Source organism: Narcine bancroftii, chromosome 3, assembly GCF_036971445.1.
Source record: "Narcine bancroftii isolate sNarBan1 chromosome 3, sNarBan1.hap1, whole genome shotgun sequence".
Taxonomy (NCBI): Eukaryota; Metazoa; Chordata; class Chondrichthyes; order Torpediniformes; family Narcinidae; genus Narcine; species Narcine bancroftii.
In genome coordinates this window covers 271,741,606-271,763,375 of record NC_091471.1, presented here as the reverse complement: position 1 = coordinate 271,763,375, position 21,770 = coordinate 271,741,606, and the positions used below count along the sequence as shown (strand labels likewise).

General features: G+C 42.9%; 1 protein-coding gene across 1 annotated transcript in view; it reads left to right on the top strand.

Moving 5' to 3' along the window:
- Positions 1-21,770, top strand: part of LOC138758772 (transducin-like enhancer protein 1) — a 157,349-nt gene that overhangs the window by 56,532 nt on the left and 79,047 nt on the right. The window lies entirely within an intron of this gene.

Sequence of the window (21,770 nt, the reverse complement as noted above, 5' to 3'; positions counted from 1 at the left end):
ACCTGGTGAAACCTTTCACCATGTGCGTCACGGACCGCACCGAGATCAGCAGGGAAGAAGTCCGAGTGCGAATGCAGAAAATGAATTTTCAATGACGCGTTGCACCACATGGTTTCATCGACTTACAACCTATTTTTATAATTTTCTGTCATACTTTATCTTAAATAAAAAGGTAGATATTAAGAAAGTTTTACGGTGATTTTTATATTCAGCAGCCCAAAATTCCAGGATTCAGGAATCAAAATCTTCGTTGTCCAGTAATAATGCTTTAATTACTACCCTTTTATTTTTTTTACCTTTAAAAATATAATCTGGTATGCGTTTAATGGAGGAGGATGATTCTCTTGATCTATAAAAGGAGAAACTGCTGAGAGAACCTTATTTTGAATATCACGTGAACTCCGTCTGAACTGAATGATGCAGATGGTGCTCTTCATGTCCTGGACCTTAGGAGAACGCCTAAAGTGTATTAATTAATACGATCTCTTTATTTCACACACTTGGTGTTTGAGTTTTAATAATAAATAATGATTTGAATAATTGATGCATGCAATCTAAAAGGAGAAATGGCTGAAAAGGTTAGCAGGGTGTGCAATGAATTTCAAGTGTTCTCTACTTGCTAGTCTGTTCCCATTGAATCTGTCAGTACATCATTTGGGAGTTGGCAGACTTTGAAACATCACCCTCAGAACCAGTCATATAAAATTTTAATTACAAATCTACTGAATTGGAAACATTTTTAACATTCCTCCCAAATAAAGTTGACACTTTGGGCAAGATCAACAAAAGCATAAATCTCAGCACAGCCATTCAACTCCTGTCTTGTGTGTATAAGGGATTCCGTTGTTGATTAGGTGGAAATTGCAGAGTTGCCACGATGTCTTTGAAATCTTGGCCAGAAGTTTGTCAAGGGAAACTTTTTTTTTCTGCTGTTTTAACAATCGAGTGTTTTTGCTTTGGTTAAATACAGGAAACAACTCCAAATTTAAAGGAAGCAAATTAAAGGGATGCTGAGGTTTTTTATTATTTTCAACTTTGAAGTTGTAGCTTTGAGGGAAAAAATGAATGAATCTTTTGGATTTTCCTGTTGTTTCACCAGAATTCCGAGGACCTCAAAGTCGCTTCCTGCTGGTGCTAAAATTCTCTCTCCCAGGCAGCAACCAGTAACAATAAGGGATTGGAGTGAAAAGGTGGGGGGTGAGGATGGAGGATGTAGATGCACCAAATGTAGGCGATTATGCTGGTTTAATTTGTGCATCAGTGGTTAATCACAAAACTCTGCCACACCTGTTCTTGGGTCTGTATGTAGACAGTTTGCCAAAGTCTGAATTCTTGTGTGTGGCCTTCTGATGTCCAGTAATTGGTCAACCTATCTTGTCATTATTGAGTCTGACTTTTCCTCCTTTAAATGTATGTACAGTTCACCCTTTTCTGCTTGTTGGCCCTTAATGGGTGTCCCATTCCAAAAGATGGGAGCCAGTCATGTCTCTACAAACATTGACCCGAAATGTCAGTTGTATATCTTTACACAGAGACTCCAGGGGTGGGCAAACGTTTTAAAAACTCACATTCCACCATAAGTTATCCCTAGACCATCGGTGCTCTGTGATTAGTAAGGGATTGCTTAAGATCGTCTGTGAGTGGGATGGGAAAGTTGAGAATCACTGCTCTAGACTCGATTGTTACTGAAATATTTTGCTTGATTAAAAATTGTCATTGGCCCATTTCCTTTGGCGTTATGAACTGCGTTGGGTAGGTCACGTCTCCAGAATGGAGGACCATCGCCTTCCCAAGATCGTGTTATATGGCGAGCTCTCCACTGGCCACCGTGACAGAGGTGCACCAAAGAAGAGGTACAAGGACTGCCTAAAGAAATCTCTTGGTGCCTGCCACATTGACCACCGCCAGTGGGCTGATATCGCCTCAAACCGTGCATCTTGGCGCCTCACAGTTCGGCGGGCGGCAACCTCCTTTGAAGAAGACCGCAGAGCCCACCTCACTGACAAAAGACAAAGGAGGAAAAACCCAACACCCAACCCCAACCAACCAATTTTCCCCTGCAACCGCTGCAACCGTGTCTGCCTGTCCCGCATCGGACTTGTCAGCCACAAACGAGCCTGCAGCTGACGTGGACATTTACCCCCTCCATAAATCTTCGTCCGCGAAGCCAAGCCAAAGAAAGAAGAAAGAAGATGAAACTGTGCATATAACGAGTCAATTAGGACCATTAAAACAGTAGTTTTCAAACTTTTTCTTCCTGCCCACATTCCACCAGAAGCAATCCCTTACTATTCACAGAGCACTTATGGCATAGGGAATACTTAAAATGGTATGTGAGTTTCTTTTTAAAAGTTGCCCATCCTTGGAATATGGAGCAAAATAAATATAAGCTTAGAGAAAGTCAACAGGTGAGGCAGGTTTGAAGAGGTTAAGTAACAGCACAACACTGGGCTTCACTTAAAATGATGCCATGGGGTCCTTTTACAGTCACGGGAGAAAGGAGTGGTACAGTAGAGCACTTCCTCAGTGCTGTGGTACCAGCGCGAAACGTTTACACTCCCATCTCTGAATTGGGAACTGAATCCCTATCAACAGTCGTAGCAGTCGAAGAGAGCCAACTTTGCATTTGACGTGAAATGGACCGAGAGGTTGGGTCTGCTTGGTTTAATTTGATCCAAATTCTCGTTTGGGCTACCATTGAAGGGGTTAGCATTCAAAGGGCAAAGTTTTGTTGATCAGTAATGCTCTTTGACTTCAACAACTGATTAGAATTTTGTGTGTGTGAGACATTCTATTTGTTCTCTGAGTGCTGGTGCGATGGCAGACGTGCCCATTTTTGTGAAATGCTCTATTTGCCTGGATAAGGATAAGAGTACTCCATTCAGAATTCTGGAGCGGTGCTTTCAGGTTTAGGAGTAGCACTGTATAACTTTTGGTCATAATACTGAGCACTCTTCTGCTCTTTACTTATCCTGGTTCAACGCTTTTATGTGTGGAGACCAGCAAGTTGGTGTAGTATGGAGGGTCATGTGACACCTCTGGTGGGAACCTGGTTGGAAGCCACCAAGTGTTGGTCAAGACCATTCACAGCGAGCACACAGCATTGGCCTTTCGAACGAATACACATCTCGCTACTGGCTTTTTTTTAATCATCTGCCCTATTTTGGACATGCCTGAACTGGCCCCCACTGGCTGGCTCAGGGATTTAAAGCCAACACGTGGAACAGCTGGGCCTCTTTTTTCATGCAGATGAAACCAAACTCCACTCCAGGTCATGTGCCAGACATGGCTGGAGAGTCGTTTACAAGGTGTGTGCCAGTAATGGTTGGGGGCTTATTAGCACACGTACTAATCGATCATTGTAACTCCTTTCCAGCTAGTTGAGATGCCGTTCTTGCACTGGGTCGAGGGCTGGCGGGTACAGGTGTTACACCTTTCTGCTATATTATATAGATTACTGCGTGCAGTGATTGCCAGTACTGCTGTTGTGTCCAATGTGAATGTAATGATCTAGATGATGGGGTGGTAAATTGGATTAGTAAATATGCAGACGATACTAAGATAGGTGGAATAGTGGATAATGAAGAAGGTTTTCAAGGATTGCAGAGGGATTTGGGCTGCTTAGAAAAGTGGGCTGAAAAATGGCAGATGGAATTTAATGCTGATAAGTGTGAGGTGCTTCATTTTGGTAAGAAGAATCAGAACAGGACATACGTGGTAAATGGGAGAGCATTGATGAATACAGAAGAGCAGAAAGATTTAGGAGTAACGGTACATCGTTTCCTGAAGGTAGAAACTCACGTGAATAGGGTGGTGAAGAAGGCTTTTAGTATGCTGGCCTTTATCAATCATTGCATGGAATATAGGAGTTGGGAGGTGATGTTGAGACTGTATAAGACGTTGGTGCGGCCTAATTTGGAGTTCTGTGTGCAGTTCTGGTCGCCTAATTATAGGAAGGATATAAACCGAGTGGAGAGAGTGCAGAGAAGGTTTACCAGAATGTTACCTGGGTTTAAGCATCTAGAGTATAGGGAGAGATTGGACAGATTAGGTCTTTATTCTTTGGAGCGTAGAAGGTTGAGAGGGGATTTGATAGAAATATTTAAGATTATGAAAGGGATAGACAGAGTGGATGTGGATAGACTATTTCTGTTAAGAGGAGGAAAGATTAAAACAAGAGGACATGAGTTAAGAATTAAGGGGCAGAGGTTTAGAGGTAACATGAGGGGGAACATCTTTACTCAGAGAGTGGTAGCCGTGTGGAATGAGCTTCCGGGAGAAATAGTGGCGGCGGAGTCAATTGTATTATTTAAGAAAAGGTTGGACAGGTATATGGATGAGAAGAAGATGGAGGGTTATGGGCATTGTGCAGGGAGGTGGGACTAGAAAGGGGTGTTTGGTTCGGTGCGGACTAGAAGGGCCTAATGGCCTGTTTCTGTGCTGTAAATTGTTATGTTATGTATTGCATATGTGTGTGAGTGTGCCCGCGCGCTTTTGCCTCATGGGCAAAAAAAAATCTTTTGTCACAATCAACTTGTGGTCAGACTTGTTGCTTCTCAGACCTGCGGAAGTTGTGTCTCACACCACAGTTGGTATTTAGATTATGCAATATTGTACAGTTCGTTAGCAACGTGATTTCTCATGGTTGTTTTCAATTTCTATTAGTGTGGAACAGCTACTATCTCATTTCACCAGACACCTGGATTCAATGCTATATGTGGAGTTTGCTTGTTTTTGCTGTGACTGTGTGGCTCTTCTCTGGATGCTCACGCATCCCAAGGATGTACGGATGATAGGCTAATTGGCCACTGCAAATTGGCAGACGAAAATCCAAGGACTCTCTAATCTATGGGGACGCACTCAGAGTCAGATATCCAGAACGGCTGGAAGACCATCAACTTACACTTTGGTCTGCCTGAAACCTGTTAGTCTTTCAGCATGCTGAGGCGCTGGTCTGGGAATGCTGCCGACTGGCACATTCCAGGCTGCTGGAGAACGTGCTCAGGGATCCACTAAGGCTTGGTGCAGCTGTGGGGCAGGGCCACAGGGGCTGAGACTAAGGAGAAGACTCTCAACCAACTGGGGATGGGGTGGGGGGGAAGAAGTGGCAGGATGCCGCAGGAGTTTTAATGGTGTATTTAGGGAACAAATGTAACAATCTACATCAATGAGAATATATAGATACTGCTGATATTATGGGTGTAAAAAGACTGAACGGTTTTCAGTCTTGTAAATTTATTGTGAATAAAGTCTATTTTTGGTTATAAAAATGAGTTTGGTGGTGAGTGGTTCATTTTAGGGGGGGTGAGTTGATAGAATGAACATGATGTAAATGATGGTCAGCCCTGACATGATGGGCAGAAGGGCCTTTTCCACTTTGGAAGAAGGAAGGTCAAGTGGGGAGGGTAAACGTTTCCAGTAGGGTAAATGTTCTATCATGGCTTGTCCGGTTGCATTAGCTAAATCCTTGCCTTTCCCATGAAATGTCAGCAACTTGAACACTTCAGAAGATAAAGTCTGCTCCACAAATCCACCTTGGGCTAAAGCGATCTCACGTCTAGTTCCAGATTTTGGCCTTTTCCTCATATCCCTTGATACCCTGACTAATTAGGTACCTGACAATCTCCTCCTTGAGCTCCCCCAATGATCCGGCCTCCACAGCTGTATGTGGCAACGAATTCCACAAATCCACGACCCTGTTTATATACTCAATTTTCCTTGTTTCATAATTTTATTTCACAGTAAGATGACAACTTAGATTTTGGATCATGTGTGTGCATGTGAAGTTACTGTATTAGGACATTAAAGGAGAAATCTTAAAATGTCAGGAGGATGTTGGGATCTTTCCTCTGTGGATGGCATAGTTGGGAATCAAAATTTTAGATTAACAGACCGTCTGTTTTGGACATAGATGAGAGAGAATGTTTTAATTTCTGGTTGGCGAATCTTTACATTTCTGTTCTTCCACAGCTGTGGTGTTGAAAACCACAAACTCCTACGTTTCGTCAATTTGGGTAACAGAAATCTATCCTTGCAGGATTCTTAAATCACCACCAAAATTCTGGGATCCAGAATTTTTAAAAAAAACTTGTACTTATGAAATTCATGTGGAGGAGAAAAGCTTTTTTTTTCAATTTAGTTGAGTTTTCATTTTCTTTTCGAGATACAGAGCGATAAGCGGCCCTTCCATGCCACAAGTCTGGACCGCTTGAAAACAATTAATCGACAAGCCCCGTGTATCTCTGGGACATGGGAGGAAATCCTTATAGACGGCAAGGGATTCGAACCCAGGTCATTGGCGCTGTAATCGCATTGTGCTAACCATTATGCCCACCTTGCTGCTCCTTGATGCTTTGTGAAAAATCACAGTGCAGACAGTTTTCTAGGAATGCAATCCCCTCAAATAATGAAGGGGCGGTTGACTGAAGCCCATCGAGTTCATCAGGAAGCTGAGGGTATTTAGATGAATTGGCATAGTTGGGTAAGGGTAAATGTAAATGATTGAGACCATTTATTAATGTTGGAGCAAGGATCAAATGGTCTAACCCTGCTTTCACGTGTTTATAAATTGCTTTGAAAATTGATAAATCTCACTCTAGCTCCTGAATTCTAATATTGTGGCTGCAGATTCTAAGCAGCCCGTGTTAATTGAGTTTAGGAATTGCTGATGAACTTGATCTGCAGGAAAGGCAGTTTTCTGATTTGTTTTTTTCTGAGTGAAATGTTTTCCAAAAAGCCTGGGATGGTTGGGGGAGCGGTGGGTAGGGGAGGTTAATAAAACACATTCGTATCTGTTGTTCTGAGATTGGGGCTCAGGAGTATCAGTGAAAACATTTGGATCTGTGGTAGCTTGTACGGGAATGCTTGACGCTAACAAGGATGTCTGAAGTGAAGACTTCTGTTTCCCCAGCTCTTCTTGCCACTGACGTTGGATACACTTGTTTATTTTTAAAAGTCATCCTCTTCAGTGGTGACATGCTAACATATAAATCAATCATCTAACTGAAAACACACTTCACAGATTAGTTAAAGGGAACTGGTGATGCAGTGAAGAAGGATCTCTGTACTCATAAGACAGGAGCAGAAATGCGCCATTCAGCCCATCCATTCAATCACAAGCTCATCCGTTTCCCCACTCAGCTGCACTGCTCGGCCTTCTCTCTGTAACCATTGATGCCCTGACTAATCAAGAACCTTAAATGCACCCAATGACCTGGCAGCCAATTCCATGGACTCACCACCCTCTGGCTAAAGAAATCTCTAGAAGAAAAGACCATTGTGTAAATTTAATGAGATATCTTTGTACATATTTTGGTTGATATGGTTCACAGTGTGAAAAATTTAAAAATTATATATAAAAAATAAGAAATCTCTAGAAGAGATCCTTTTGGTTCTGTGAGAACGGTTGTCCTCTCTGGCAGGACCAGTTGTGTCAGAAATGTATTCTGTTCCATCACCATCTCCAGTAAAGGTACCTCTTATTCCCTACATAATGCCAACGTGAGGGCACTTTTAGTGTCGTAAAGTTGTGTCGCGTGCAAACTGGCCATTTGGCCTGACTTGTCCATGCTGACCATCATACTTTCCTGAGCCAGCTTCTCACGATGACTGAAGGAGTGGCCTTATCACGGCTTCACGAGTTGCAGGAATGATCAGTTAATTGGCCACTCATTCCTTCAGCCACCTGAGTGGATGGTGGGGGGGGGGGGGGGGGGAGGTTGGGAAATGCATAATCTCCTGTGTTTTGCATCTGAATAAGAAATCAAGATGATCTGTTTTTGGCTTGACCTGATGATTAAAATCTGTATTTTGCCAGCTGGTAAATGGAACTGCCACAATGATGCCCTTTGGATACTGAAATCAATTACTTATGTTGAAATGTTCTGCTCCTGTCCTTGGTCTGTGGCTGTTCCATCCGCCCTTCCCCATCAATGCACATTCCCATCATCCACGCAAGTTGTAAAAATGATGCTGCTTTAACAGCTTGCCTTAATCAAGTGACATTGTAGTCTTCTCCCAGAATGCCTGAGGATCTTGAACCCGAGCGGAAACTAACTTTTACACCCTGGCGAGGTTATTCTGAAGCAACATTGCATATTCCTCAGCTGTTAACATTTGAAGAGATTCAGCGTTCTCCTGTTAAGACTAGACTTCCTCTACACCATATGTTTTCACCCCTTCCCTACCCCTGTTCTTCTGGCTGGCTTCCCTTACTGAGCAAAAGTGTGGCAACAATGTGGAGGTTGAGCTGAAATGTGTTACTTGCTGTCTCCTGAGTTGACTTTGTTTGCATTGTCGTTCATGTTTTGCTCTGTACGAGTTAGAACATCTTAATGAACTACTTCTATTTGATTACCACCACTTCAGGTCCTAAGAGTAGTGGAAATCTTAGTAGATGGTAATTAACATCACAGTCAATTTGACCATTTTTACTCTTTCAAAGCCATGGGGCAAGTGACCCAGCTTTAATAGTTGTACATGATCCTCATTAGAACTTTGTCTAACAGAGACCAGAGGTTCTTCTGGTCAACGACTCTTAACCGTGTTCCTGGGGCTTTGGAGAAGAGATGCAGGACTTCTGACCTGCAGTGTTCTCAAAATCTCCAGAGCTTATAGACATGTTCTGTGAATTTGTTAAGAGTGAGTGGAGAAGGATGCAAGGGTCCTTGTCACGGTTCATCCTCAGAAAGTTTAACAGAGGGCCGTCTGATAAACTGGCTGTTCCTGGGGATGAAAGGATAGGAAAGGAGAGGTAGGCACCCAGTGCTGCTGGAAGATGATCATCTCTGTGAATGATGCTGTTTGGTCTGCACAAAACCTGTTGGTTTTCCAGTCTGTGAGGGAATGTAGGTGGTGGGCACATTCCAGGCTGCACGAGTACATGCTGATGGCCTCACTGAAATTGGGCTGGGGGGGTGGGGGGTGGGGGCGAAAGGACCACAGTCTAGGATCATTCTGATACCAAGCAGTGAAGGACTGAGATTGTTGGTAAAGTTCCTCAAATAACTAAAGAGAGAGTAACCTCAGGGTGCCAGATTAGAAGTAATGGCACTGTGTCGTATAATTTAACTCTACAATGTGCAGTTAAAATATAAAATTTATATTGAAATTGGCACTAAGAATATAAAGATTTTGCATGCTTTTCCACTGTATATCTATTTTTTAAATTGTGAGTAAAATTTATTTTTGGAAAATTAAAGATAACCCTGAGTTATGTCCAGAGATTTCTCAATCTCTTTTTTTTTTTCTTTTCTTCTTCAGCCAATCTTCAGTAAATTCTGAATTCTTGGCCTTGTGCGTCAAGTTTCATCCACTCAGCAACTGCTGCCCTTGATATTTGGGATGTGGTTCTCGACGCTATTTGTAATATTATGTGGCCACTTTATGAGAGGTCTGCTCAGCGGGCTCTGGTGAGGCAAGGTGCATCTAGCAGAACTGCTGCCTCGGTTTCTGTGACCTGGGTTTGATCCTTGCCTCAGATACTTGTCTGTATGGAGTGTTGACCATGTCGGTTTGCTCCATGCCGTTTGGTTTCCTCCCACATCCCAAAGGAATGCCACTTGGTAGCTTAGTCAACCACTGTGAATAGCTCTTGGCACAGTGGTAAAATCTGGAGGAGTTGACGAGAATTATGGAGAAACTCAAAAATTGCAGATTCTGGAATCTTGCACAGACATAGAAACAGTGGAGGAACTGAGCAGGTCAGTCAACGTTTTGGGTCAGAACCCTTTACCAAGAACAGGATAAAAAGGTGCCATTGAATATCGGACAAAATTCAGGTTAACATGACGTCACATATAACCTTGAGATTCTTTTTCCTGCAGGCAAGGAAGAATGACCACTTATTGGTGGTGCAAAAACCTGTACTCAAGAAATAGGCACACATGCAAACAAATAAAGAAATGTTTACAAACTGACAGTGCAATATGGGGAGAAAAACTAGTCATTGATTGAGTTTGTCGTTGAGGATCCTGATAGTGGAGAGGTAGCAGCTGTTCCTGAACCTGGCGATGTGAGTCTTGCGGCACCTTAGACCTCTGTCCTGATGGCAGCAGCATGTGCTGCTGGGTGATGTAGATCTTTGCTTGCTGATGCTCTCTGATGGCAGCATTGTTCTTAACGGTAGGGAGGGTTTTGCCTGTGATATTCTTGGCTGTGTCCATTTCCTTACGCTGTCCCTCCTCTCAGACTGAGGTAGAAAGGGGGAAAGAAACTGTGGGAGGGGCTCAGTGCGGTGATTGAGCCGATGGTGAAGAGACTGATCGAGGAAGAAACCATTGAAGTGGGGGGAGGGGAAGAAAATTTAGAGGAAAAATTGCAGTTGATAAAAATGTTTGGAGAACAAAGTGGGATTAGTCTAGGACTAATGTTCACGGATAATGAATAAAGCAGAGTTGGCTGGGTGAAAGGTCTATGACATCATATGACTCTGGCTTTTACCTTGTCATTTTGGTCAGGTGGATGCACGGTTAGCTTAGTGGCTACAGCGCCAGTGACCTGAGTTTGAAACCAGGGCTGTCTGTAAGGAGTTTGTACGTTCTCCCTGTTTCTGCGTGGGTTTCCTCCAGGGGCTCCGGTTTCCTCTCACTATTCAAAATGTACTGAGACTGTAGGGGAATTGGGTATTTGGGAGGCACGGGCTCGTGGGCCGGAAGGGCCTCTTACTGTGCTGCATGCTTAAATTTAAAATTTAAATTTGTCTCCTTGGCAAGACCATCTTGAGCGATCTTTAACAAATCTCCATTTAATCTTTTTGGGATGCCCGCAATAATGCTGTTAATAACACCAGTAATTCTCTGCCCTTGCTCTGTTGCAGGGAACAGAAAAACAATTTATAAAATAACCCTATGTTTGTGACATCCTGCACCAAAACTCTTCCAAGACTAGGAATCGAAGGCCATGTCACTATGAGGTGTGGAGGGTGGTGGGGCCATGACTAATCATGGCAGTATTAGTTGATTGCAAACCATTTTCTGGTAAATAATCACCTTCCCCCTTCCCTCTCACAACACACAGCCCACAACCTAGCATTGAAACCTACTGTGAAAATGGTTGCTTCTTTTACATATAATGCTGCCACAAAACAATGAATTTCATTCATTGATTCATTGAGTGAGGTCTCTTGTTGCTTGAAAAGATGTTTCAGGGATGTATACAGAAATCTACCACTGAATTTCTCTTCTCCCTTTTTCCTTCCCATTCCTTTTTCAGTGGGAATGTTAGCTTGGTACCAGCATTTGATGCAATCCTGGAGTAAAGGCACTTTATTTTCTTGACCGTCAAATATTGGGGATTGTGATTAGACGCTCCAGTTTTATTCATTGATTTTCAACTGTTCATCTTGGGAGAAGATTGTGAAACCCTGGCTTTGGGAGAAAACAGACTCTGCATGCAAATCATTAAATAATAATAATTAACCTATTCGAGATGCAGCAGATACATCTGTCTCTGAGGACAATGTCAGAACATCATTCAAGAGGAAGAACCTTTGCAAGGCATCAGACTCTGACAGCATACCTGGCAAGGTACTGAAAATCTGTGCCAACCAACTAGCCGGAGTCTTCACGGACATTTTCAACCTTTCATTGCTTCAGTCAGAAGTTCCCACCTGCTTCAAAAGGGCTTCATCATCCTGGTACCCAAGAAGAGTAGTGTGAGCTCCCTCAACGACTATAGCCCAGTAGCACTAACTTCTACTGTGATGAAATGCTTTGAGAGGGTGGTCACGACCAGAATTAACACAGACCTAAACAAAGATCTGGACCCACTGCAACTCGCTTATTGTCACAGCAAATGCAATATCTCCACTCAGCTCTGGATCACCTTGAAAACAGTAATTCATACATACAGTTGCTCTTCGACTATAGCTTGGAGGAACATGACTCAGTCCTCGCCAGCGGCTATACTTTGTGAGATATTTGAGAAGATTCAGTATGTCACCGAGGACTCTTGAAAACTTCTACAGGTGGACCGTGAAGGAACATTATGACTGGTTGTATCACTGTCTGGTATGGAGGCGCCAACTCTCAGGTGAAAAAAAAACTCCAGTGACAACACGGGCACCAGACTTCACTTCATCAAAGACATCTACATGAGGCGGTGTCTTAAAAAAGCAGCCTCTATCCTCAAAGACCCCCACCAGCAGGCCACGCCCACTTCACACTGCTACCATCGGGAAAGAGGGACAGGAGCCTAAAGACGAGCACCCGGTGACACAAGAACAGCTTCTTCCCCTCTGCCATCAGATTCCTGAATAATCAATGAACCAAAGACATTGCTTAACCTTTTTGTGCACTACTATTTTTGTTTATATGTTATTGTTGTAAGATGGTTCATAATATGAACGTTTACACTGTGACACTGCCGCAAAACACAGAATTTTGTGACTTGTTCACGACAATAAATCTGATTCTGATTCACGCTGAGGCCCTTCCAGCCCACTTGCCTCTTTGCCTGAATACACCCATGTGACCAATTAACCTACTAACCCCTTGCATTTTTGGAACGTGCGAGAAGACTGGAGTACCCAGAGGAAACTCATGCGGACATGGGGAGACTGTACAAACTCCAGGCAGACAAATGATGAATATTTCTGAGCATCTCTTCTGCCTGAAGGAAGAAAATGCTTCCTTGTGTGTGTGTGTGTGTGTGCGCATTTTAAAGAAAATGGCATTGTTACTAGGTACTATGCTGAGTATATTTCAGGCATGTTTTTTATTTAATATTTTAGTTGCACCGAGACACTGTTACCTTATCCATTTGTGGACAGACAAATGTTTTGTGGCATCTGCATTTCATAATGTGAGCATGTTGTGGTTAGATGCGTCCGCTGTTGTTTTGGCTTAATGGGTAACACAAAATGGCTTTTAAGTCCATCCCCAAGGATTTGTCTCCAAACCAGTTTTTACCGTTCCACCTATTATCTGATCATTAACAGAATGCAGTTTGTGTCCCCTCACTCCATTTCCAATGACTGCTTTATATTTTAAAACATTACTTCTGCTGGGTCTTAGCTCTGTTTGAAAGTGAAACCAGGGAATTTATCTTTCTCTTAAACTTTGCAACAGCAAAAAGGGACCTTTCAGCCCATCGGGCCCATTCAAGTTGGCAGAAAAGCAATCCCCATAGTCCTTTATGCTGCTTCAATTTATTCTCACCTTCTCATAGTGATCATCTCACCTTTGATTCTTTTTATCGTGAACTGACACCAAGGGGGCTATTTGCAACAGCCAGTTAACCACTAGAGCTCACGCCTTCAGGACATGGAAGGAAATGGCAGTACAGAGAGGAAACACACACAGTCACAGCAAGAGTGCAAATTCAGCACAGGGTGCACCTGAGATTGGGATGAACCTAGGTTCCTGCTGCCCCTCCACCTAAATCGTTTTGATAAAGTAGATGCAAAGAATATTCCACTTGGGAAGAATATTCAGATTCTATTTTATTGTATAGAAAATGCATAAAAAGTTTTCCTTGCCCTGCAAAGGTGAACAATTGTTAAGCTGGTGCCGTTGTTAAAATGAGAAAGAAAATCAGAATCATTGAACTGACCGTGGATCTTGCCGCAGCCTCCAGAGTCCCTGTAACCTCCATAACCTCCTGGATGTTGTTCAGTGGTGAACCTGAGCTCAGGCTCCTTAATGAGGTTGCATCTCCTCGAGCCCTGGTTCTAAAGGTCATCAACATAACACAGTCAGCAGAGGCCCATTGAAAGAAACTTCTTTTGCCAATGGGAGGCAAGATGTGGAGCTTGCCAACTTCAAGAGTGGTTGAAACCAATGTCATTAGCTTCATTTGTGGAGGCCAGACAAGTATACAAGGGATAAAGAAAGAGAAGGCTCAACCCTTAGTGAGGTGACCAAAGCAGAGAAGAATATCAAATGGGAGCATAAAGGCCAATGTGGACAAGTTGAGCAGAATGGTCCATTTCTGTGCTGTGCGTCACTTTGCTGTTCTATTTTGTGCAGTCCACATACTGCACTGGCCTTTCATGTAAAGTGCATTGAATTGAAGCTGGCTGGTGAGTTTTTTTTTAAACAATGAAAACTTCTTGCTGTCACAATTGTGCTGACCAAAGTTGGATGAAATCTTCATGCAAGAACACCAGTGTGTTCTGACGAGGTGGAGGACAAATCTCGACTCTGTTGAAAGGCTTGGAGTTTGACGTCACGCTCTGAAGTTGTTTTCAATGAATGGGTTTCACTAAAGCCTGATGTTTCGTCCTTGTAAAATGAAAAAAATATGGTGTTTATTAACCACTTTTTGGAGTGGGGAGGAGGGGGTTGGTAATTTGAGATTCCAATAATGTGCAGACCATTTAACTGTCTGCCTGACTGCAAAAACAATAAAGACAAATTAACTTGCAAATAATCCATTTATGATATTGTGGAGAATTTTTGATTTCCCAGGGTGAGCCTGTAAATGATTTATTAATGAATGTAAGTGCAGCAAGAACTGTGGTCCAAAAGTGCTGTTGCCATACACAGGACAAATGTAGGAAATCCATCATAGTCTGTCCTTGGGGACTGTAAATGACACCTTGTTAAACACTGCCAACTCCTGAATTATCTCTTTGGCAAGCGGATGCTTTAAATTCAGAGGTGTCGGCAAACCTTCTTCCTGGGCCACATCCTAGTTGTACGTGCCGTTTAACCCTTGTCCGCTACATTCTTTTGATTGCAACACCTCTGACAAAACTCCAATACTGTGGTCCCCTTTTCCCCCCACCTCTAGCTCCGTTTGAAGAGATGTAGGCATTCAGTTCCTCAGAGTGAAACATGCAGGCCTGTGATTGAAATAAATACACTGAAATGCTGGAGGAACTCAGCAGGTCTCACAGCGTCCATAGGAGACAAAGATATAGAACTGTTGTTTTGGGCCTGAGAGGGGTTCACCCGAAACGTCAGTTCTATATCTCTACCTCCTATGGATGCTGCGAGACCTGCTGAGTTCTTCCATAATTTCTGAATTAAAATAAAAACACAGTTCCTCAGACCTAGTCTCCCATTTAATTAATTCTGGATGAAACCAAACTTGAATTCAGAACAAGAGGGTGTCTCCAGTGATGCTCTCTGCCATTCTTGTGGTCCCGTGGATTGACTTCCGATCCATTTCTTGCAGCAACTGTGATGTAGCTGGACAGGATGCTCTCGATAGAGCTCCTGTAGAAAGTTGACATGATGGTGACATATCATCTCCAGATATGGTTCCCCATTTGAGGTTACTCTACAATTTTTTTGATACTGTACTTGGAGCAATGTTGGTTAGGTAATCAAGTAGAACCCAATTACACTAAGGAGCGATTGTACACATGTGCAATTATGGTCTGCTTGTCGTTATCAGAAGTGTCATGTTAATCTGTCTACCACAGAGGGATTTGGTATGAAGCAATTGAAATGTAATTTTTAGCACAACCCACCACTTCTAATTAGATGTCAGTTGCTCTTGGTGCTCCGTAGCAAGATGTAAGAAGCACACCTCTCATTTTCAATCTGATTCGAGCTTTGTGGTATCATACACAACTGCTTTTCATACAGTAAGATGCAAAAGTAATACAAGTAAAATTACTTAAGGTTATTGTTTTGCTCCTATGTAAATGGTGGCCATTAATGAAAAGTTCTTGCAGCTTCTCCCAATGAACTTTTTTGCCAGTGAAATGCCTTTTTAAAGTCTGATATAATGGAGGAAATGAAGCAGAGTGGAGTTCTGCTCTGTAAATGGTTATATGGTTTGAGATATAAACAGCAATGTGTCGGTGATTAAATAATCTGGTATGGTACTGTTGATCAGGGATAAATATGGTCCATCAGATTTCTGAATGGATAATGAACCATAGACACAACTCACTTTCTCTTGTTTTTGCAATAACTTAATTTATTTTAAATGTCATAGCGATATTTACATTGTAGTACTGCTGTAAAACAACTAATTTTGTGACATGTTCATGACAATAAATTCTGATTCAACTTAGGAATTCCTTTCCACCTTTCTAAAGTTGTGCAGTAGGATAAGCCTTCATTTTTAACTTTTCATTCAAAAGCAGGCAGCTCTGACCAGTTCGGTCCTGCACTGTTTCCGGAGATGGATTTGAACTCAATACCGTGGTGCTTAGTGATGAGTGCCATTTGAGGAAGGACAACATTTCTGCCCATTTAAGGCTTGTAGTGTAGTATTCTCTCAAGTGTGGGGCTTGGTGGCTCAGTTTACAGGCTGAGGAAAAGTATCCCAAGGAAACAGGAGGATCAGGTAACTTTCCTTCTGAAGTCAGTGGGAGGTATGGAGTGCAATATGAAAGTCTACAGATGCTATAATTGTAGTAAAAAAAAGAGGTACAAGGACTACTGAAAGAAATCTCTTGGTGCCTGCCACATTGACCACCGCCAGTGGGCTGATCTCGCCTCCAACCGTGCATCTTGGCGCCTCACAGTTCGGCGGGCAGCAACCTCCTTTGAAGAAGACCGTAGACCTTCCCACCTTGAGTTCCCATCAAGGCCCACCTCACTGACAAAAGACAAAGGAGGAAAAACCCAACACCCAACCCCAACCAACCAATTTTCCCTTGCAACTGCTGCAACCGTGTCTGCCTGTCCCGCATCGGACTTGTCAGTCACCAACGAGCCTGCAGCAGACGAGGACATACCCCTCCATAAATCTTCGTCCGCAAAGCCAAGCCAAAGAGTAAAAATACAGAAATGCTGGAGGAACTCAGCCGGACTCACAATGTCCAGAGGAGGAAAACAAATATTATTCAGATTTCGGGCCTGAGGCCTTCCTCAAGGAATAAGTAGGGATCAGGAAGGCTCAGAATAAAGACTGAAGACTGGCTGGGGTAGAGATCCAAACCAACACAAGGTAAGATAAGAGGAGAGGTGAGAATTGATTTTGGTTCTGTGAAAGGAGATAGAGGGAAAAAGAGAGACAGACAATGCCAAGGAAAGCTAATGAGGGTAGGGAGGGGGTGGGGGTTAATGAAGGCCAGCGAAGTCAGTTAATGCCATCGGTTTGGAGGGTTTCCAGATGGAGTTGTTCCTCCAGTTTGAAGGTGGTCTCCGTATGGCAGTGCCTGAGACGGCAGACAGACATGACAGCAAGGGCATGGGATGGGGAATTGAAATGGGTGTATGGATGGGCCAAAGGGCCTTTTTCTGTCCTATATAATTGTTATATGCAGATTGTGAAGCCACACGTGAGGAGGGTCATGTGATCTCCCTGTCTGAAACTTATTTGGAAGTAGCATAACCTGCCAATCAAGATTAGACTCTGGCCACCCATTAGAGTACATCTTACCATTGGCTCAATGAAATGACTCAGTGTCATAATTGGTCAGACACCCTGGATGTCGCTTGGATTGGAGTGCATTAGCCCTAATGGGAGGTTGGACAAACTTGGATTCTCCTCTTTGCAGCAAAATGAAAGTGTGTAAGGGTTATGTGAGGCATGGTCTGTCTTTTCCCCAGAGTGGGAAGTTCATATGTTAGTGGGCAAAGATTTGATGTGAGAGGGGAAAGTTTAAAGGAATGTGGAATGTGCTGCCAGAGGAGTTTGTAGAAGCGTTGTTTAAAAGGCATTAGAGAGGCACTTGATCATGCAGGGAATTGGAGGGCATATGAAGGTAGATGGGATTAGTTTAGAGTGGCATTGTGATCTGCACAGACAGTGGCCCAAAGGGGCAGTTCCTGTGCTGAACTGTGGGTTATTTCCTTCTAAGAGGCTGACCTTTTCTCCTTTTCATTCTTGCTCCCTTTCAGCTCTACCCACATTAAATTGCTTAATTCCAGTTTTTGATATTGTGCGCTTGATTAGTTTGTTAACGTTACTGGGGATGTGCCTGAAATCTTCTGGACTGAGCACGATATCTCCTAGTCCTGCCCACTGCCACTGGTGCTTTGACATTACTCTTCACCATTGAATTCTGTTGACAATTCTTTTTGACAATTGTCTTTTTTTAAGTAGGCAGAGCTAAATACCTCAGAGCTCAGTTGTACAGCAATCCCCATTAACATTTAGCCATTCAGTGTCATGCAGGCATTATGACCGCTTGGCACTGCATGTTCAACATAAGACACTTCAGCAGGAGTCAATGTCATGAGTGCTGTCACCGGGTTTAAGTTGAATAAACCCAGAAAATGCTTTAACTCATTGGTGAGTCAGGGAGCATTTGTAGAAAGAAAGAGTGAACATTTTGCATTGATGACCTTTCATCAAAACTCAGGCAAGTGAAAGATGAAATTGGTTGAAACATATGGAGTGAAACACCCAAGTCTGCAGACCTAGTGATTGCAGTTAAAACACAAAAATGCTGGAGGAATTTAGCAGGTCACGTAGCATCCATGGGAGGTCAAGATGCATTACCAACATTTAGGGCTTGAAACATGGTGAAAGGGGAGGATTGATGAGAAGGTGGAGATGGTTTGAAAAGGTGGGAGAGACTTGAATAGTGAATAACATTCGTAGTAGCATTAATGAATAACAAAATGTGAGCCTGGAGAAGGTTGCAGTAGCCTCGATATCATACCTTCAGTTCATCTATATTCATAATTTAGTTCATAATATTCATCTCCCTTGTTTACTATCTTTTTTTGGGGCAATCCTTTGTGATCAAGCATGACTTGCTCCCTCTTGAGTTTTGAGATCTGAAGTGACTGATAAGGTCAAAGTCATTATGCAAACTCTTGCAGCGACGAGGCAAAAGTGGCTGATGGAGCATGGAAGTGGGTTGCTTGAAGTAGTATGATCCTTCTCCTGTTAACTGAGGGCTTCAGGGAGCTCCCAATGCATGGACTTTGTTCCCAGTAACGCTCCAAAGGCTCCTTCTCCACTCTGAGCAGTTGTGGGCTAGAGATTCCCAGGAGCCCGGGTGGTGCTGTTATGGGGTTCGAATCCGGCACTGTTTGTAAGGAATTTGCACATTTTCCCCGTGTCTGCCTGGGTTTCCTCCCACTGTTTAAAAAGTTGGGTGCAATTGGGTGGCATGGGCTGAAAGGGCCTGAAACCATGCAGTAAGTCTTTTAAAAAAAAATATTTTTAATGGAATCTTTAATCACATCAATCTGCATTTTTTTGGGGGGGGGGGCAACCTTTGAGTTTTAAAAGGACAGCAAACACCAAGCCATCTCTCGAAAGTATCAAACATTTAATAGAATTATCACTTATTTTAAAAAAAATACAATTGGCCAGCAACCAGCCAGTTAGGTAGCTGATGCTGTAGGTCACATTAAGTAGGAAGAATGGGGGAGGGAGAGTGGCTGTTGTTTTGTTTTGTACGTCTTTGAGTCTACGTTTCAGACTGATTGAAGGCGGCCAGATGTTCAGTGTGCACGTGCTGATACTCTTGCCAACATAGAATCATTAACATTCTAGGCATGTTACGCCAACACCATTTTGGACTTGCTTTTGTAGTGCAAAATAAACAGGCTCAATCAACACCAATTCTGTATTCGATGTACTGATGCTAAAAATGGCCGTGAAACTATAAATATAAAATAAAGCAGAATAACTTTTGGGAGAAGTTCATCATGTTAATCTTTAGAATCGAATGTGAATGAGAGCCACTGAGTTGTGTTTGCCTTTGCAGCTTTCCTTCTGACTTGCTGTCATGTACAATTAGCCAAAGATTGTTTTTGTTCTTTAGTATCTTCATTTAACTTGTTAATAATTTGACTAATGAGTTGTCTGCAGGAGGTTGAGGAGAGATCGAACAGAGCTTTACAAAATTATGAGGGGCATAGTTAGCATGGACGGCAAGTATTTTTTTCTCAGAAGAGAGACCTCTGTAATCAGAAGACATAGATTTAATGTGATGAGTAAGAAAGATGGAGGAATACGAGAATTTTTTCCCCACACACAGCCTTGAACTTGCTGCGTAAGGTTTGCTGGAGGCAGTGGTCACAGAGTTCTACAGCAGAGAAACTGATCCATGCCAACCTTTTTGTCTTAAGTCTCCTAATCTGAGTAAAGCAACAATCTGCGATTGAAGCGAAATCCCAATGTTGAAGAAATTCAGCAGGTCAAACAGTGCCCTTTAAAAAGTAAAGATAAACGTTTTGGCCTTGGCCTTCATCAAGGTATGAGCAAAATGTAGACAGGCACCCAAACAAAATGGTGGAAGGGCCAGGGGAGGAGTACAATCCTACAGGCAGGAGGAGATGGGTGGAGGGAGGGCAGACCAGCAAACAAGGGGACAGGGGATGGCTCTGTTAATGGAGTGGGAGGGGGTGGAGAGCTAGAGGAAAGGAGACAGGGGGATGGGGAAGAGAGGGGAAACCGGGGAGTCTGCTAGCAGAAACTAATGTTTTTCACACAGCTTTCGTGGGATTTTTTTCCATTTATGAAGAGCCTCCAATATCTTGATACTGGTTGTTTGCACTGGAATGACCAAAACCTGCAACTCTTTGTATCAATCTGCCATTTTATACAGCATATCGACATTCTGTGAACAAAAGGGGTGAGATGTGTAACTCAACAGCGTCAGCATCTGCGTCTAATGTCATGTATAACATACTGTACTTTGCAGCATGTTAGATCCACTTGTTTTTCCCAAAAAATGGCTCAAAAATATTCCCCTGGTTTAATATGCCAGGTTGAAATTGGGGTGATAATGGTGAGTAACGCTGACAGTAATACTGTCAGTCCCCACACTGGTCATTGTTGTGTTGAGAAAATGTCAGGTCCATGAGAGATGAGTCTGGACATAATGGTTTGCTACCAATATTACTTTTATTAACCCATAACAATTAATAGAATGTGGGAAAATTGTAGCTGGAATAAAACATGCGCACAATTTAGTAAAGAGCATGGGAAAATACACAGACAATTTAATAAAATATGCAAACAATTTATAAAAGCGCAAGGGAAAATCTACTGTGAGTATTGATCAAAAGAAGTGGTTTTCAAACATTTTCTTTCCTCTCACATACCTATTGTTGGGGCTGGTGGCGGGCTGTTGGGGGGAGAGTGGGGTGGTGGGCTTCGGACTGTTCAAATTGAGGACAAACCCACAGACCAGCTTGCTCACAATCTGGCAGGCCTAGTGTCAAATCTTTGTGCTTTGTGATTGCCCTCAAAACCTGCTTAGGGCTATGGTTAGGGTTAGGTGTGGGTTAGTGTACGTGTTAGGGCTAGGCTTAGCAGCCCACAGCCACAGAGAGCAGGCAGCACTAAAATCATATACACATTGTGACCCGAATTGGTAACGGAATGCCTGCAGTGCAGTTTACACTGGAGATGTTTCGGGAAAATAACTAAGGGTCTAGGCAAAAAAAAAAAGATGGGTCTGGAATGGCATGACTGTTCATTCTGCACTTTTTACACAGCATACATTCTGGGAAAAAGGGAATAATATCCTGGAACAAAGTGGCTGTGTAAAAAAAAAAAACATAAAAGTTGATGCCAATCAGTTGGAGAGTGCCCAGAGAGAAAATTAGATGCTGCTCCTCCAATTTACAGGCGGCCTTGGTTTGACAGGACTATACTAATCTGATTTGCCTGCACTAAGTGCATCTCCTTTTCAAGCGCCTGTCCAAGTATCTCTTGAATGTAGTGACTGTATCAGACTCGTCCATATTATCTGGCAGGGAGTTCCAAATATCAAGCACTCTTTGAGTGTGTTTTTGAACAAAAAATCCTCTAAAATTCTTTCCTCCCATGTTAAATACATTCTGTCTATTTCTGAAGCCCTTTCCATGAGGTAAAATTTCTCACTACCTACCTTCCTGGTGTCTCAAAATATTGTAGGTCGCCCCAGCCTCCTTTGCTCCAGAGAAAAGAACTCC